Source organism: Pseudophryne corroboree, chromosome 7, assembly GCF_028390025.1.
Source record: "Pseudophryne corroboree isolate aPseCor3 chromosome 7, aPseCor3.hap2, whole genome shotgun sequence".
Taxonomy (NCBI): Eukaryota; Metazoa; Chordata; class Amphibia; order Anura; family Myobatrachidae; genus Pseudophryne; species Pseudophryne corroboree.
In genome coordinates this window covers 424,041,966-424,055,726 of record NC_086450.1, presented here as the reverse complement: position 1 = coordinate 424,055,726, position 13,761 = coordinate 424,041,966, and positions in this window count along the sequence as shown.

The window sequence follows — 13,761 nt, the reverse complement described above, 5'->3', positions numbered from 1 at the left end:
CACTCCCCCCGCTACACCCCCGCACCATAAAACCCTTTTTTGAAGGTAATACTCCATATAATAACAATTATAGTGCAGCTGAAGCCCGTGCAGGGGTTAACGGGTCGTAGCCTCTTGCAACGGTATTTTCTGTCTAACACCTTGCCTCTCTTTATCCTCTCCCTACCACCCTGACTCTCCCTATCCTTTACCGATCGCACAGCGTTTCTGTACATTCCCTTCCCCCCCCCCCCCCCCCCTACGCCTCTCTATCTTTTCTCAACCGGACCCCATTTCTGTATGCCCTCTATACTGCCCTGTGTTTCTGATTCTGTTATCTACCGGCCTGCATATGTCCAAAAGTGTGCAGGGGTTAACGGGGCGTAGCCCCTAACGACGGTGTGAAGAGCGCCCGTAGGGCGCGATGAATCACCTAGTATGTTAATAAGATCTTCCCAACACTGAATTTTATTCATTGGTTGGTGTTTTCCTTGAATTTCTAACAAACCTGGAATGATCCATTTAATTAAAATAAAATACATTTCTTTAAATGTAATTAGCTAGCACAGACCGGTCTATTTACTAATGCTGCATTTAGATCGCAAATGCCGGATCCTACCCGGTAAGAGAAACGTGTACTTACCAATCAACTCCTGTCATTTTTCAAACACAGCCTGTAACATGGCAGTTAGACACTGATTGATTGGTTGGTACTTTATCTCCATGCAAGGCTTAGTATATAGACCCCCAAGTCACTGTATTTGGAAAACATGAGGGAAAAGCAGAAGCAGCGTATTATCACACAGTGCAAAAAGAGTCAGGGTGGCAGATACGAAGTATTAAAATACAAATATGAGTATTCTTTCTTTTGTAGCCTCTGACGCCATCTGCTGCGCAAGATATGTATTGCATGTTGTGATAGCTATATTAGTGGAAGTTTGCAATGTGTGAAGGATTAATGGAAAGATGTGTTTGCGTTATATATTATTTGTATAGTAATTTTTTCCTTTGCTAGTTACAGCCGCCTTTCAGTAGCTGTAATGACTCTCATGTCGGAATGTAATCATGTGCACATTTGTGGCAACTTTTAAGTCACCATGAACCCTTAAAGCCACCGCATGTAATAGTCGCCATTTTGAAGGTCACTATGAAACTCAAAACCAATTTTCTGCAGTTTGCAGCGAGTTTACAGCAGCAAAAATTGTCACAATCTACCATCAGGATACTGAAAAGATGGCGTGTGTATTCCTTTTCTTCAAAAATACTTTGGATTGCAGGTGGTGTTCTGTGTTGTATTGTTTTGTTTTCGTTTGCCTGTTCATTTCTTATAGATGCCTTTTTTCTGTGTAAATGTATGGTCTGTATTATATTTATGTGTGAGTGGTGTGCATAAGTTTGTATTGTCTTTTAAATTTTTTTGTTTTCTGTCTGTGTTTTGTCTGTTTTTAACATTCTGTTAGTGTTCTGTGTAAGAATGGATGGAGGGTGGTACCGCTCACCATCCACCATGGAGGAAACACTGGAGAGAATAAGAAGGACTACAAGAAACAGAGGTGCTACTAGGTGGGTGCGGAGCTCACTCGGGTGTCATCCTCCCGGGGGTAACACCTAAATGCCAGCTCTTCCTCAGTGACCAGGAGCTGGTTGCTGCACTATGCCATTATCATGCTGCACCCGACCCCTGTCACTAAAGAGGAGATAGCAGTGCAGGCAGAGATTCTAGGGGCTGCCCAGCACCTCCTCTGGGAATGCTGGCCACACCTCCTTCCTGTGAGATCATGCCCCTTTTTTGTGGGTGCTATTTGGCACACTGGGTCTCACCGACCCACTGCCACCATTGCAGTCATGTGACTGTATGAAAAAGGGTATTTGATTAATTACAGAGGATGAGCGATGACTGCTTAATTAATATTTTGATCTAAATGTGTCAAACTGTGAAACTGATGGTAAACCCTCTTGGGTTACAATATATGGGGGAGATGTACTAAGGCTTAAAAAGTGATAAAGTGGAGAGTGATAAAGTACCAGCCAATCAGCTCCTAACTGCCATGTCACAGGCTGTGTTTAAAAAATAACAGGAGCTGATTGGCTGGCACATCTGGCCCTTTAGCTTAAAAAGAAATAATTTGAAAAATGTTTTTGGAACACTAAATATTAATAGGAGCTGTAAAGAATATTATTATTATTATTATTATTATTATAATAATAATAATAATAATAATAATAATAATTATTATTATTATTAGTGTTAGTATTATTTTGATAAATATTATTAATATTACACCATCACTAAAGCTCCCTGCCATTTTACCAAAGGCTGATGAGTATTTCCCATCAGTAGAATACTTACGTACTCTCCCGAAATGTCCGGGAGACTCCTGAAGTTTCAGGGAGCCCCTTAGGTCACTGGAAGAGTAGGCGGCCTTACTGCATCCCACCCACATCCTTCTGAAATGGATGGAATGGGGAGTACAATGCTGGGATTGGTGGGTTTAATGTTTACATGAGAAAGAATAGCATTATTTTGGCCCCATCACCAATTCATAGACTTGCAACTGGACTACTCGAGACATTATGCCACAAAGGTTGTGGAGCCATGGGCATAGCTATTATGGGTACAGAGGATGCTATTTTTATGGGGTCCAGAGGCTTAGGGGGCCCAGAACCACGTCATATAGTTGTCTACCAAGTTCCTGTAATAAGCTGCTAAGCAATTGAGTCCAGCCTGTTGTCCGGCCTGAAAACAGGTATTTGTCAGCACTCATACAGGAGGAGGTCCTAGCCTCTGCCTCTTCGTAATGCCCCACCTTGCTCCCGTTTCACCCCCATAGACACAACTGTACTAATCAGTGAGCCTGGAACTGTTGTCTGTCATTAGATGCACTACAGCTGCAGACTCTCTGCTACCATTCGGGGCAGGAGGGGGCAGGGAAAGACCATTTTGAGGGAGTACCAAGTCTAGGATCTCTGTTGGAAGATGGAGATTTGCTGGCCTCTTGGTAGGGTATGAGTACAATCACTGCGCTAAAGGTATGGAGCTACTCTGTTTAAATTAAGATAATATATTAAAAAGTAAGCACTTGAAAAAAGTCTAAAGAGTAAATATAAATGCTAATACCTGTAGAAAAAAAAAATGGGAAGGGGGGGGGGGGTGGTTTGGTAATAATGTTTTATAGCCCTTTTTCGAGTAATGTGGATGGAGTCAGTAACAGCGATGGCCGTACAAGGTCCACTAGACCGGCACACAGTAAGGGGACGGACAGACACGGAATACTACTTACACCACCACGCTTGTCACCTTGCCTGGAGATCACTTTGCTCCTGTAGAAGGAAACACAACAGCCACTCTACCTGCAAGCTACACTAAACTTCAGAGGGCCTAACACATCAAACGTTACCCTAAAGGGCCCTACACACTCGGCGATGCGCCGCCGAGGTGCCCGACGGCCGATACGGCCGAGGAGCAACCCGGCGGCGGGGGGGGGGCAGTGACGGGGGGAGTGAAGTTTCTTCACTCCCCCCGTCACCCGGCTACATTGAAGTGCAGGCAAATATGGACGAGATCGTCCATATTGGCCTGCATGCACAGCCGACGGGAGATCAGCGATGAACGAGCGCGGGGCCGCGCATCGTTCATCGCTGGAGTCTCCACACTGAAAGATATGAACGAGTTCTCGTTCATTTATGAACGAGATCGTTCATATCTTTCAGAATATCGGCATGTGTGTAGGGCCTATAACTCTGGCTTGCTCAATATAATAAACCCAGTACCATAAACATAGGCTGTTTCCTTTACTAACGGTCCTGAACAACAAACAACAGGGAGAATATACAGTTTATAGAACAGTAACAATAAACACAACAGTGACAGGCAGCAATAAAAATACTACTCGGACAGACTTTCCCTACCGATAAATGTGGCCGGCCCTTACCCCCTTTGCCTATCTGAGGTACCGGAATCAGTGTGAACCAGAGACTGGTTGATGTGAACAGCTGTTTACATAAAGGAAATGGTTTCTCTGGTGTGTGGAACTGGACCAATCCTCCAAGCCTAACCCAAACTGTGGACTCTTACCCCAATGGCACTGTACAGAGGACTAAGCGCCCACTGTATCTCAGTGACCTGTACAAATGAGTGCGGAAGCCGCACAGCATGCCCACCTCTGCAACTGGTGGCACTTGTAACTGAAGACTAATTATATGCAGGGTTCTCTGCCTACCCCAATTCCCCTAGATGTTTAACTTAGATCACCTGCTATTATAGGCCTAATGCCTCCCTAAGTGCCCTCAGGTTTTTGGAGCTGGCTCTGCCCATGAGCCTAGTGCCCACCTAATCAAGAGCTAATTAAGGTGACCTGAGCCTAGTGCATCAGTACAATACTGCAGGGTATGCTAGTGTCCCTCCTATTTGAGCCCAGGCTTAATGCCTATATCGTTGCCAGTCAGGCCTAATGGCTGCTTCCCTGGTGGTCTAGTGGTAAATTAAAGATAAGTATTAGTGGTCACGGTCACCTACCCCAAACGTTGGCGGAGGCTGCAGTGGGGAGCTTCACGTGCTCCTTTTCCTCCCACACACTGCAGCACTCTCCACTCCACAGCTTCAGTTTTCTTTCTTGCCATAGGCCGCCGCCCTCTGGACACTGCAAGGTCTTCTGCCACTGCTGCCGAGTCTCTTCCTCCGCTTGATCTTCTGTCTTCTTCAGCCGCTGCCAAGCCCCTTCTTCCACCGCTGGATCCCCTTCTTGCTTTAGGAGCTCTTCACTGCTCCCTCTCTGTCGCTTAATTGAGCTCTGCCACTTTCCAGTGTCTAAGATAAGATGCTGTGAGTAATGATGCAGTGAATTCTGATTGGCTCACCACGGCGGCTCCCCATTGGTTGCCAACTCGCAAGTCAGGATTGGCTTGCCATTGACGCCTAATTCAAATTGGCACGCGCCGATTGGAGAAACTTGAATCATTTTTGATGCAAATTCTTCCGCAGTTGCACCCCGCTGCCACTTTGCCGCCTGGACGAGTCTGCCCACTGGGACGGGCATGGTGATCCCCGCAGCAGCCTTGTGGGGATAAAAAAAACCCACGGCAGCCCCTCTCACACCAGTGCATGCCTTACAACTGGGAACAGCCCAGTTACTTAACCAGTGGAGTGGTTTTATTGAAGATAAAGCAGGTACAGCCATACTGACTGTTATATGGGGTAGCAGTGCAGGATGTTGGAACAGCGTTCATATCGCAGTTAAACATGGGTCTCACTTTAGCTAAGTAAAAGTCAACTGTCTTCCACTGTAGTACTCTCACACAGTATCAAAATGGCTCTAGACATTCTCAGTAGTAACCATGGTAGCAGCAAAAGGGGGCATGGTCTCAAAAAGAAAGGGGCGTGGTCACACAGTACTAATAATGCCCACAGTGGTAGCACCCCATAATACACATAATGCCCACAGCAGTAGCGTCCCTTATACAATGCCCACGGTAGTAGTGATCCTTATGCAATGTCCACTGTACTGGTAGTGCCCCTTATATAGAGCCCATAGTAGTGGTGCCCCTTATGCAATGCCCGCAATAGTATTGCCCCTTATGTCCCCAGGAGTGATGCCCCTTATGAAGTGCCCCCTTTACAATGCCCTCAGTAGTGCCCGCAGTGGTAAGGCACTTAATGGTAATTCCCCTGTGTAGTATTGCCCCCAGTAGTAATGTTGCCTGTAGTAATGCCCCCAGTCATTTAGTCCCCTGTAGTTTAGCCTAAGTAGATATGCCCCAACTGGTAATGCCCCTGCAGGTATGACCCCAGTAGTTTACCCCCCCCCCCCCTTAGTTTAGCCTCCCAGTGGTAATGCCTCCAGTAGTTTAGCCCCAGTAGTTTGCCCCTTGTAGTTTAGCCACCAGTAGTAATGCCCCCAGTAGTAATTCCCCCCTGTAGTTTGCCCCTTGTAGTTTAGCCCCTGTAGTTATGCCCCCAGTAGTTTAGCCCCTGTAGTTATGCCCCTAGTAGTTTAGCCCCCAGTAGTAATGCCCCCAGTAGTAATGCCTCCAAGTAGTAATGCCCCCAGTAGTTTAGCTCCTGTAGTTATGCCTCCAGTAGTCTAGCCCCACAAGTAGTAATGCACCCACGTAGTAATGCCCCCAGTAGTAATGCACCTGTAATTATGCCCTCCTATAGTTATGCCCCCCTTGTAGATTGCCCTCAGTAGCTTGCCCCCTTGTAGTTTGACCACAGTAATAATGACCTCCAGTAATTTGCCCCCTCAGTAGTAATGCCCCCAGTAGTTTGCCCCCAGTAGATGCCCCTCAGTAGTAATGCCCCCCAGTAAATTGCCCCCAGTAGATGCCCCTCAGTAGATGCACCGCTACAGAAAGGAAAAAACAAGAACAAAAATCCCAATACTCACCAAGCCGCTCTCCCGTGTCTGGCCGCTGCAGTCCTCTGGGCATCCGCTCCTTGGCACTATGGGAGAGACGTCATGACGTCTCTCCCATAGCGCACAGTGACGGCGCCGGAAGCCGGAGCCCAATACTGAGCTCCTGCCTCCAGCTGCCGCTGTGGAGAGAGAGCTGGGCATGCAGTTCCGCCCCGTTCTGGCTCACTTTAACCCCTGCTCGGTAGCCACCTTGGTACAGGGAATGAAGCTTCCCTAAGGAATAGCAAAATGCAGTCTGCACAATAGCGCACTCCACTTTCAACACTCCCCTAGCTACAAGCTTCTCCATGTTGCACAAACATTAAAAAAAATATTTTTATTTTAATTAACTCAAAAGAAAACAGGGTCAGACGCATGAGAAGGCATAGCAACATGAAATCTGCACAGTAGCGCACTATACTTTAATTAGGGTTGTCATATATGATTAGAAGCTGCCAGTGGGAATGGAGCACCTGAAGCATTTCCATGGCAAATAAGGTAAAAATGTATGTATGAGCGGCGCTACTACTGGGGATGTAATATATAAGCAGCGCTACTACCGGGTGCGTTATGTTTATCATGGGCACTACTGCTGGGGGCATTATGTGTATAAGTGACACTACTACACTGTGGATATTATGTGTATTAGTGGCACTACTACTCTGGCCATTATGTGTATAAGCGGCACTGCTACTTGCTGTGTAATGTGAATAAGATTGTGCTGCTCTGTGGCATAATTTGAAATGGGGGTACTATTGTGTTACCACACCCCTTCCTAGTTAGATCACACCCTTTTTTCTGATGCACACTGCCCTCTGTAAATTATGGAAGGGCGCAAATTTATATTTTGTTGGGGGGCGCGGAACACCCTAGCACCGCACTGTTTACACCATAGAGATTATAGATTTTCATAGGAACAATATAAGGAATGATACACACTACAACATAGTTACCCAATAACACCTACATGTGTGGCCAGTATGCCCAGTCTTCTACAGAACAAGTCTAGTAACAGAACTTACACTCCACTACTACACATGTGTAAATGTTACTACTTGCTCTTATATAAGGACATTACTATATAGATTTAGTGCTCTGCAATGCCATATAAAATATCCAACAGTCAGACAAGATGTGACTAATAACGCTGGATACACACTAGGACGACCGTCTTCCTATATGATGATTGGTAAGTGCCCAATGTGTCATGTCTGATGTCACAACTGGGTAGGCATTTACATGTGCCCGCCCACTTGTGATGTCAGTCACCGACAGCCTCTGCAGCAAGTGTATGGGTGGTCAGCTGACCGCATGCACACATAGCACGATGCACTGACATTTTATCAGATACGTATATCGGACATTGGCTGTGCTGCAGGGCCGACGCAATATGTCTGGGAATGACGCCGTTCACAGACACATCGCTGGTACACATCTACTGATGCACACATGATATATCAGCCAGTGTGTACCCAGCTTATCACCTGTGTACGCAGTTTATTGTGTTACTTTATACAAATGTCAAATTATTTAATGTAAACATGTATAAGTATTTGTAGATAGAAAATATAGTAAATTAATTGCAGTAAAGAATTGAGACCTAGATATCAGTACAGGTGACTCTCCCATATCCAAAAGTCTTGTGAACAGGTGGGTAGAGGCCAGTGGTGTAACTCCCACCCATGGAGCCACTGCAGAGGCTTGGAGGCGCAGGGCTTCGGGGGCGCAGCCACTGATTGCTGCTGTGAGTTCAGGAAGGAGCACATGCCTCTCCTGTGTCCAGAGGTGGATTAGCCATAGGGCTTACAGGGAGATCCCCGGTGGGCCGACGCACCCATGGGGCCTGTTTTGTTTGAGGACATGTGGTCCTATTTATAGACATAATGAATAAGATGCCAAACAATTTGCATATATGAAAATGACTTAGCCACTTAGCCTGTGATTGCAGATGATCTAGTGTATGCTCTGTCTGCCTGCTTGGCTGATATATAAGATTGAGTGAATAGTGATTGGGATACGGTTGGTGTAATAAGCAAGAAAATATATATTTCTAAAGAATTATATAGTTTCCTAAATTCTGAAGGTGTATCATATAATGTGCTCATAATATTTAATCTTATTTCTTTTTAACTTCCCCCTTGATGCTGGACATGCCCACTATCTGGAAAGTCTTGGGGGTAAGGGTGCTGCTGTCATGGCCCATGGCTAGACCTGACACCTCTGGTGCTGCCCATGTGGGGCCACTAGTACAAATTTTTCCAGGGCCGCTTCTGTGATACCCACCAAAAAGAGCAGTCAATATATCTATATACAGTATACAGTATTGTATAACTTCAAGTACCCACAGCAATTGCTGAAAAAGTCACATGACCAGAGTCAGGTGGTCTGGGAGGAGACAGTTTGAAGACAGTGGCAGTTGGTCCAGGGGAGGTCTGAGGTAAGGGTGGAAAGGGAAGGAGCTGCGCTGGGTGTCAGAGCAGTGCTGACAGGCTCCTATTCTGTCCCATAAATCCCTTGAAAAGTATAATAAAATTGAATTACCAGCTACCTCAGATAAGGCAAGGCCAGGGGAGCAGCCTGGCTGCGAGTGACAGAAGCAGGCAGAACATTCCCCTGAAGTCCCGGCATCTGGTGCATGAGCAATACAGACTGAGGTGAAGCAGGAGTTGTCTTATAAGGTGATGGAGGACTTATAACACTTGAAAGATTCACAAGAGATATTGCCATTAAGCACTGCACCGCACACCTCAGTACCATGCAGTCTGTAATTGAGGAGAGTGATCCTTTCAAAGTAATTCATTAATAACATAAGCATATTTGCCAAAAACATCCTTATTTCAGTAAATATTACTATCTGTAAAATAAAGTGTAGGAAAGCACTACCCTGTCTTCAGCATATACTTACAGTAAGAATACAGCTTAATCAGTCAGGCTCTACAGAGGCATTATTAAGAGACTAAGCCTGCATTAAACGTATTTCTGCCTACAAACATCTAACCATCCTGTCATCAGTCAGTACTAATGGATATTAGTGATGAGCGGGTTCGGTTCGTCGGAATCCGAACCCCCCCGAACTTCACCCTTTTTACACGGGTCCGAGGCAGGTTCGAACCTTCCCGCCTTGCTCGGTTAACCCGAGCTCGCACGAACGTCATCATCCCGCTGTCGTATTCTCGCGAGATTCGGATTCTATATAAGGAGCCGCGCGTCGCCGCCATTTTCACTCGTGCATTGGAGATGATAGGAAGAGGACGTGGCTGGCGTCCTCTCCGTTTATTGTTAAACTTGATGCATTATTGCTTAATTGTGGGGAGGACTGGGGAGCAGCTGTTAGGAGGAGTACAGTGCAGAGTTTTGCTGATCAGTGACCACCAGTTATCCGTTCTCTGCCTGAAAAAAAACGCTCCATATCTATGCTCAGTGTGCTGCATATATATCTGTGCTCACACTGCTTAATTGTGGGGACTGGGGAGCATCTGTATTATATAGCAGGAGTACAGTGCTCAGTGTGCTGCTTTATTGTGGGGACTGGGGACCACCAGTATAATTAATATTATATAGAAGGAGTACAGTGCAGAGTTTTGCTGACCAGTGACCACCAGTATATAATATATAGCAGTACGGTACGGAAGGCCACTGCTGTACCTACCTCTATGTCGTCATTAAGTATACTATCCATCTACATTATTCTATACCTGTGGTGCATTTTAGTTTTGCAGTTTGCTGACACAGTGACCACCAGTATATATAGCAGTACGGTACGGAAGGCCACTGCTGTACCTACCTCTGTGTCGTCATTAAGTATACTATCCATCTACATTCTATACCTGTGGTGCATTTATTTTTGCAGTTTGCTGACACAGTGACCACCAGTATATATAGCAGTACGGTACAGAAGGCCACTGCTGCATCTACCTCTGTGTCATCATTAAGTATACTATCCATCTACATTCTATACCTGTGGTGCATTTTAGTTTTGCAGTTTGCTGACACAGTGACCACCAGTATATATAGCAGTACGGTACGGAAGGCCACTGCTGTACCTACCTCTGTGTCGTCAAGTATACTATCCATCTACATTCTATACCTGTGGTGCATTTTAGCTTTGCAGTTTGCTGACACAGTGACCACCAGTATATAATATATAGCAGTACGGTACGGAAGGCCACTGCTGTACCTACCTCTGTGTCGTCAAGTATACTGTCCATCTACATTCTATACCTGTGGTGCATTTTAGTTTTGCAGTTTGCTGACACAGTGGCACAGTTTGCTGACACTGCAGTGCCACTCCTAGATGGGCCAAGTGTTTGTGTCGGCCGCTTGTGTTGCTTATCTTAGTCACACAGCGACCTTGGTGCGCCTCTTTTTTTCTTTGCATCATGTACTGTTTGGGGACATTTTTTTTTAAGTGCCATCCTGTCTGACACTGCAGTGCCACTCCTAGATGGGCCAGGTGTTTGTGTCGGCCACTTGTGTCGCTTAGCTTAGTCACACAGCGACCTTGGTGCGCCTCTTTTTTTCTTTGCATCATGTGCTGTTTGGGGATTATTTTTTTGAAGTGCCATCCTGTCTGACACTGCAGTGCCACTCCTAGATGGGCCAGGTGTTTGTGTCGGCCACTTGTGTCGCTTAGCTTAGTCACACAGCGACCTTGGTGCACCTCTTTTTTTCTTTGCATCATGTGCTGTTTGGGGACTATTTTTTTGAAGTGCCATCCTGTCTGACACTGCAGTGCCACTCCTAGATGGGCCAGGTGTTTGTGTCGGCCACTTGTGTCGCTTAGCTTAGCCATCCAGCGACCTCGGTGCAAATTTTAGGACTAAAAATAATATTGTAAGGTGTGAGGTGTTCAGAATAGACTGGAAATGAGTGGAAATTATGGTTATTGAGGTTAATAATACTATGGGATCAAAATGACCCCCAAATTCTATGATTTAAGCTGTTTTTTAGGGTTTTTTGAAAAAAACACCCGAATCCAAAACACACCCGAATCCGACAAAAAAATTTGGGTGAGGTTTTGCCAAAACGCGTCCGAATCCAAAACACGGCCGCGGAACCGAATCCAAAACCAAAACACAAAACCCGAAAAATGTCCGGTGCACATCACTAATTGGATATTATTTCTGACAGCCAGGGACTCTCTACTTTAATCGCTTACCTACTTATTTGCCTAAGAGAACAGTCAGTAAAAGGATACAATAACTACTAAAATATTAACTTTGATTGCAGTTAGGAGTGGAATGGAAAGCAATTCCTAACTATGGAGGGATTACAAATAGACCTCAGCAGAGATTGTTATTCAGCTAACTTTGGCAACTGTATTGAGTGAGCATCTACACACATTGGTGGTCATTCCGAGTTGTTCGCTCGTTATTTTTTTATCGCAACGGAGCGATTAGTCGCTAACGTGCATGCGCAATGTCCGCAGTGCGACTGCGCCAAGTAAATTTGCTATGCAGTTAAGTATTTTACTCACGGCATTATGAGGAATTTTCTTCGCTCTGGTGATCGTAATGTGATTGACAGGAAGTGGGTGTTTCTGGGCGGAAACTGGACGTTTTATGGGTGTGTGTGAAGCTACCGTTTCTGGGAAAAACGCGGGAGTGGCTGGAGAAACGGGGGAGTGCCTGAGCGAACGCTGGGTGTGTTTGTGACGTCAAACCAGGAACGAAACTGACTGAACTGATCGCAATGGCAGAGTAAGTCACGAGCTACTGAGAAACTGCTAAGAGAGGTCTAATCGCAATATTGCGAATCCGTCGTTCACAATTTTGAGAAGCTAAGATTCACTCCCAGTAGGCGGCGGCTTAGCGTGTGCAAAGCTGCTAAATGCAGCTTGCGAGCGAACAACGCGAAATGACCACCATTGCTGGCAATTGGATTAAACTGATTGGAGCAAGTTAACTGCTAATTCCACTAGCATAGACAGCATACTTTTCTTGTTAAAAGTTTTGAATGTGCACCACCGAGAGCTCAATTAAATTGAATTGCTACTTAATTTGAGGTATAACTCTAATAAGTAATAGTACAGAATAGTAAGGTTAAAGTATAGTGTTATGCTAATGTAAATGTGCTTAGTGACACTATTACTAAAGTGAATTTGGTTATGTCTGTGTACAGTTAATGTGCATGCATAACTTGAATGTTGCACCGGCAGAGATGGACTAGTTTTGGTGGGTGTCATTGGCTCTTCTTTTGTGCTACACTATAGGGTTGGGGGTATTGCATGAGTTCATTAACTGTGAGCTTTTATGTATGAACATTTTCTGTTCTTATTGAGATGATCATTATTGACTGATCACCAAATTCATTGTTGAAAAGTGTTCTTTAATAAATTAGCATGGAAAGTATACATTGTTTCTACATTTATTCAATTGAGACTCCTATACTCACCTCTCTATGAAGAATGAAAGTGATTGGAGAACTGTGAAGTGAAACTAAAGGTAATACCACAAATCCTTACCTGCACATCTTACTCAACTGTAGATTTTCCATTCATTTCTACTATCACAATAATTGTACCTCAGTGTCACACGTCTTGTTCCCAATCCACCCCTGCCTGTGTCCCTTCTGGGTCTCCGGTGGCGGCGGCAGTGTGTCTGTCAAATGAAGTGCCAGTTCCTGAGCCAATCACAGCTCGCGGACTGGCAGCCAATCAGGAGCCGCAGCTGCCGGTCCGCGAGCTCTGATTGGCTCACGAACTGGCACTTCATTTGACAGACACGCAGTGGAGACCCAGGATGGGCACAGGAGAGGCGCGCGCTGCGCCCTCCGGCTACTTACCGGACTCACAGACTGTACCCTCCTTCCCGCACAGCAGCTGGGGGTGGGTGCGTACCTGGCACTAGGGGAGCATATTTGGCACTGGGGGCATATGTATAGCTGGCACTGGGGGGCATATGGGGCACTGGGGCATATGTGTCTCTGGCACTGGGGGCACATGTGTATCTGGTACTGTGGGGGCATATGTGTCACTAGGGGCATATGTGTTTCTGGCACTATGAGGGTATATTTTTATCTGGCACTGTGGGGAAATATCTGGCACTGGGGGCATATGTGGCACTGGGAGCACAGCCCTAGCAACAAGCATTACCCCCTGGTAACAAGCACAACACCCAGCTCATAAAATCCCTGGCAACAAGCATTACGCCCTAGCAACGAGCATGACACCGAGTGCATGAAGCCCCTGCAACGAATATTACCTGCTGGCAATGAGCTTGACACTCAGCACATTATACCCCTGGCAACAAGCATAACATCTAGCACATGAAACCCCTGGCAATGAGCATGACACCCTGAGCATGAAAACCCCTGGCACCGTGCATGGAACCAAGAGCATGAAACCCCTGGCAACGAGCAGGTAATTTAAAAGTAATTAGAAGCCTTA